The 5418-nt window shown below is 37.2% G+C and overlaps 1 long non-coding RNA gene across 1 annotated transcript; it reads right to left on the bottom strand.

Moving 5' to 3' along the window:
* Nucleotides 1-215: 215 nt before the first annotated feature.
* Nucleotides 216-2027, bottom strand: LOC149178366 (uncharacterized). The gene is made up of 2 exons (XR_016258189.1): nt 471-2027; nt 216-300 (listed from the first exon to the last, which is right to left on the bottom strand). It is a non-coding gene; the product is annotated as an uncharacterized LOC149178366 (long non-coding RNA).
* Between the last annotated feature and the right edge of the window lie 3391 nt (nt 2028-5418).

The following is a 5418-nucleotide window of genomic DNA, read 5'->3' as shown; positions in this document are numbered from 1 at the left end:
ACAAGAAGGCCCTGTAGCTTAAAGGAAAAAAACCAACCAGAGATATCTTGAAACTATGAAAATTATACAAATATTACCTTTACTACTTCCACAAAGTGATTTCTTAGAATCTGAGGATCAAGCCCACTTGGCTGATTATTGCAACTGTCTAATTCAGCGAAGGATAATAGGAATTCTCTTGTATAAGAATGTTTGGCATTTTTGGAAGGAACAACTGTATTTGAATCAAGTGAACCCTTCAAATCTACATACTGATCATTAGGGTCTTGCCCCATTTTCAAAAAGCAAGGAGATTCCACACTGTTTCAATGAGAGAATTCACATTTGAATTTTACACCAGCACCTTGCAGCAAATAAAGATTTGAACCCCTGACTCTATTGAACTGAAAATATCCTTCAAATCCAATTTTCAAATACACAATAATAGAAGCTTTGAAGAAGGCCGAGCAAGCAAAAACACGAACCCAAACCTTACTGCATTTTTATTCTGGCTGCAAGAAATGAATTCAGTAGCCTGTAAAAAGTAGCATACTCTGCTCCTTGTGCAAGAGTGCTCTCGGCTTCACTTCAGCCACACAAAAAGAAAGCAGTGAATCCACAACATGGAAACAGAAACTTTCTAATTAACGAGTAGTGACTCGTATCTGACGAACAGGGAACCTTCTTTATTTTTCCCTTTCAAAATATTTGTATGGACACTTTTAGAATTACACTAAATCCCAGCGATTGATGTAAAGCAACCAAATCATCAGCCAATAACAGGCTACCCTGCTGAGCGTGGAAAACTTACAGACCTTTAACGGATCTATTGAATTGATACAAACCACTTCTAAAATTTTATACCGTTGCCATCCTCAAGTTGAAAGTCAAAATGTTCATCAAAGATAGTTGGACTCATCCATACTGCTTCCGCTTTCAACTCTATCATTAAAAAGCCTCTGCCAAAAAGCACCTGCACACTATTGTTGGACAGTTGGAAGAAGGTTCACTCTAGAAACTCATAAACACGGAAGCATCTTATGCTTGACAACAATTTGATGCTAGACTGGTACAAAACAGATACATTTAATATAGATCAATCCACCTTAACAGCTAACTTGACTCTATCCAAGAAACATCAATCTGTCCCCACTAAAATCAACCACTGTCCTCCGTAAACTATTTTCAATTACCAAAAATCGTCCACTGCTGCCAGACTAGAAAATGGCGTTCTTCGCAGCCAATACAGTATGCCCCCAGTCGCACTGGTGGGCACAACAAATATACCAAACAAGAAAATTATGTTCCGCACTTTCTATACTATGTCCGTAGAATTTTATTGGTAGACGTACCCAATCTTACACGACATTTCCTCATAAAACAACAAAAGCCCAGGAGGACTCAGTCAGACCATTTGCGAAGGCTTCTTTATGATCAAAGATAATACTGGCTCTGACTCTACTCCAGACAACCACAAGAGGCAATTTTGTAGACGCTTACCCTATAGTTGGAGCATCGAGGGTTCACTGAATTTTATGAAAATGACGCCGCAAATGGGTTTGCGCGCAGCGTTCTTGATGAATCGATTTCACAGGAATAAGAACGACATCTCCCACGGTATTTTGCAAAGGGATCCCTTATGCTTTTCCAGGACGGAAACCCAGAAGTTCGATCATATGTATAATAAAGCCCTAAATGGATCAACGTAAAATATTCAATAACAACGATGGTGGCCGAGCAGAAAATTTCTAATTGTAGTTATGACGGTTCTGAAGAGATTAAAATCCGCAGGATTTGGAAATAATGTCTCTGTTGTAGAATTTTTTTTTTTTTGGGGGGGCGATTAAAACCCTACCTCAGAACCAAGAGGGAATGACAAATTAGAAACCACCCTGTACAGCAGTTGGGTATTCGATGATGTCCATTGACGACAGTCGGCGACTGAGCCGCTCTTCTTTCATACGGTGGATGAGCCCTCGGAGGGAAGAACCGTAGTTGGAGGGAGAGGCAGACGCAGCACAGCACACGACGTGTTGCAAATGAACGAGAGAGGCATTTGAGGACAGATGCATTAATTATGGACAGAGCCCAGTTTGCAGAGAATATGGAATGGTTTTGGAGTCTGAGCGCATTCAAATGAATATGTCAGGGCAGCGCTCAGGTTATGACAGCGCTCAGGTGAACGTTTAGGAATAGGACAGCGTTCAAGCGTTTTAATGTCAGGATGACATCACAATAGAAGCGCAGGGCGCAGGTTTTGTAAAAGGTATATGGCAAATAGACAAACATTCATGGACAGATGCGTTATAACACAGTAGCGCAACAGCGTTGAAAACACTTCTGACACAGATCAGAAATTTCAGAACTAATTATTTATGACATAATGCATGCTGACCCAAATAAAGGAATACAACCCCTTCAAGTTTCAGTTTTTAATGCACAGGAAACATGCACTGTATACGGTTCCACTCTCAACACAATACGCCACTTAATGATTTTTATATACCATAAAAACTTCCAAACATATATGAGTTCAACGTCTTCCAACTAATTTGCAGAGATGGACCATAAAAAAACTCATTAAGACATAGAAGCGTTGGTTTACACAGGCCACAAAAAACAAGTGGCTTACACAATATTGAGAAGGTTATGAACGAACCTGGCTCTGATACCATGTTAAACACACATGGACAGCAAAGACAATATGAAAGATAAAACATGCAATACCTTTTTTTTTATTAACATGAGATATACATTTATAGTACAATACGTGACTCTTGGGTTTCAGATCCCAAGGTCTCTTGGACTGCTTTGGTCTATTCGGCTTCCACACTAACCCATTTAGGATTAGGTGTCCAACACAAACAAAGAGTATCACTTATCTGATGTTATGAATTCCAACATATTTTTCAACTTATCTGCTTTGGTTGTTCCCTGTTTTGGTCTATATTAGACCTGCACTGTGTTTACCTCCCTACTATAAGATTTACTATATCATTAGATCTCCCCCCGTGCTATCCCTGCTCCAGGGAATTCTTTCTCATTCGAGACTAAGTGTGTATCCAACTATCTGGTCTTAACCAGACATAGCTAACACAACTTCCTGACTTCTCAGCACAGTTCTCTTCCTCTTTCCCTTGATCTCAGATACCCCTATCCTCTTGATCTTTTTCCTTCAAATACTTTCCAGATTTAGTTTCTTTTCTTTGGATAGGTAACTTCTTCTTTTAACTAATTAATTAATGAAACATCCTTTTCACTAATAATTGCAAAATTTCTTCTCATAACTTAATTCAAAACAGTTTATGTTTTCAGAAAAATAATCGTTTGTTTGGTTGCAGTAAAAGAAATAATTAATTACATTAATGCGAGTTGTTACATCTTCCCCCCCCCCCCAAGATGGAACATCATCTCGATGTTCTTCTCCTGCAAATAACCCCGGAAATTTTTATTTCATAACCTGATCATCTTCCCAAGTGGCCTCTTTTGGCCCATAGTGATGCCAGTGCACTTTAACCTGGGTGATAACTCGTTTCCGCAGCGTTACTTCTCTTTGATCTAGTATAACTAGAGGTTCGCCAGGAGCTTACCTTTCGGTTTGACTTGAATATAACAAAAAAAAAAAAATTGTTAAGTGTTAACAAGTTTGTTTAATATATATCCCTAAAGAGAAACCATATATATATATATATATATATATATATATATATATATATATATATATATATATATATATATATATATATATATATATATATATCTATATCTATATCTATATCTATATCTATATATATATATATATATATATATATATATATATATATGTATATATATATGTATATATATATATATATGTATATATATATATATATTACCTGAATGTCTTGCCATTTGATTACATGATTAGCATCATAAACATATTTCTTAAGTAGAGAGACATGGAAGACATTGTGTACACGAATGTGACTGGGTAAGGCAAGTTGGTAAGCCACTGGTTTGATTCGAGCCAGGATTTGAAAGGGCCCGCAAAATTGGGGTGCTAATTTAGCACACCCGGCCCATTGTAAGGTACTTTTCTTGGCTCGAACTTGAATGTAGACATGATCCCCTACTTGGAATTCCCAGAAGCTTCTCTTCCGATCGGCAAAATTCTTTTGCCGGTCTTGAGAAACTCTTAAATTGATTCTTACTTTTTTCACTATTTCTTCCATCTCTTCTAACATGTCTGGTCCTAGCAACAAATTATCTTCCGATCCACTCCAACTCAAGGGTGTCCTGCACTTGCACCCGTATAGTACCTCGAAGGGGCTCATTCATAAGGACACATGGTACCCGTTATTGTAGGAAAACTCCACCAGGTGAAGATAGTCTTCCCATTTAGCGGGTTGTTGCATGACATAAACACGCAACGTGCCTTCGATAACTTGATTCACTTGTTCAGTTTGCCCCTCCGTTTGTGGATGATAAGCTGTACTGAAGTGTAGTTGTGTTCCCATTCCTTCAAATATGGCTTTCCAGAAATATGTCGTAAACTTTACATCTTGGTCGGAAATGATCATCTTGGGAATTCTATGTAGTTTAAAAATGTTTTGCATGAAAATATTGGCAATTTGGACTGCTCTATAAGTTGATTGGACAAGTATAAAATGAGCTGATTTGCTCAATTTGTCCACCACCACCATAATGGAGTCATTTTGTTTTCTTGACTTAGGAAATCTGGTAATGAAATCAATAGATATTGTTTCTCATTTCCATTTTGGAATGGGCAGAGGGTGAAGTAACCTTGTTGGATGTTGGTGCTCAGCTTTCACTTGTTGGCACTCCAAGAATTTGGCTAAGTATTCTGCCACTTCCTTCTTCATAATGGGCCAGAAAAATTCCTTCTGCAGGGCAGAAATCATCTTTTGGTAACTGGGATGACCTGCATAAGGAATCTTATGGTATTAATCCAAAATTAAATTTTTGAGATGTTGCTGGTTGGGCACATATATTCTTTTCCTATAAATTAGTAAATTTTCTGCATTTATTTCATAACCCAATTGTTGTTCATGGTTGTTAGAAATTTTTGCTTGCTGCCATAAATGTCTATATGTTGAATCTTGCATGGTTGATTCTTGAATCTTCCCAAAAAAGGTAGTTCGTGATTCACTAAAAGAAATTTCATATAAACAACTTACCTTTTGACTTAAAGCATCTGTCGCTTGATTTTCCTTTCCTTTTATGTGTTTGATTTCAAAATCGAATTCACTCAGGAAGTACGCTCAACGAGCTTGCCTGGAATTTAAAGTTTGTTGTTTGAAATAATTAATCAAACTATGGTGGTCAGTCATGAATAAAAATCTCTTACATAATAGGTAATGTCGCCACATTTTTTAAGCGTAAATGACCGTTTTCAATTCCAAATCGTATGCTAAATAATTTTGTTCATATTATTTTAGT

The sequence above is a fragment of the Pinus tabuliformis genome, chromosome 4_1 (genome assembly GCF_031772625.1).
Source record: "Pinus tabuliformis cultivar Carrire ecotype Pingquan chromosome 4_1, CPIR1, whole genome shotgun sequence".
Lineage (NCBI taxonomy): Eukaryota > Viridiplantae > Streptophyta > Pinopsida > Pinales > Pinaceae > Pinus > Pinus tabuliformis.
Note: the sequence above shows the minus strand (reverse complement) of the source record. Positions and strands in the feature narration are given on the sequence as shown.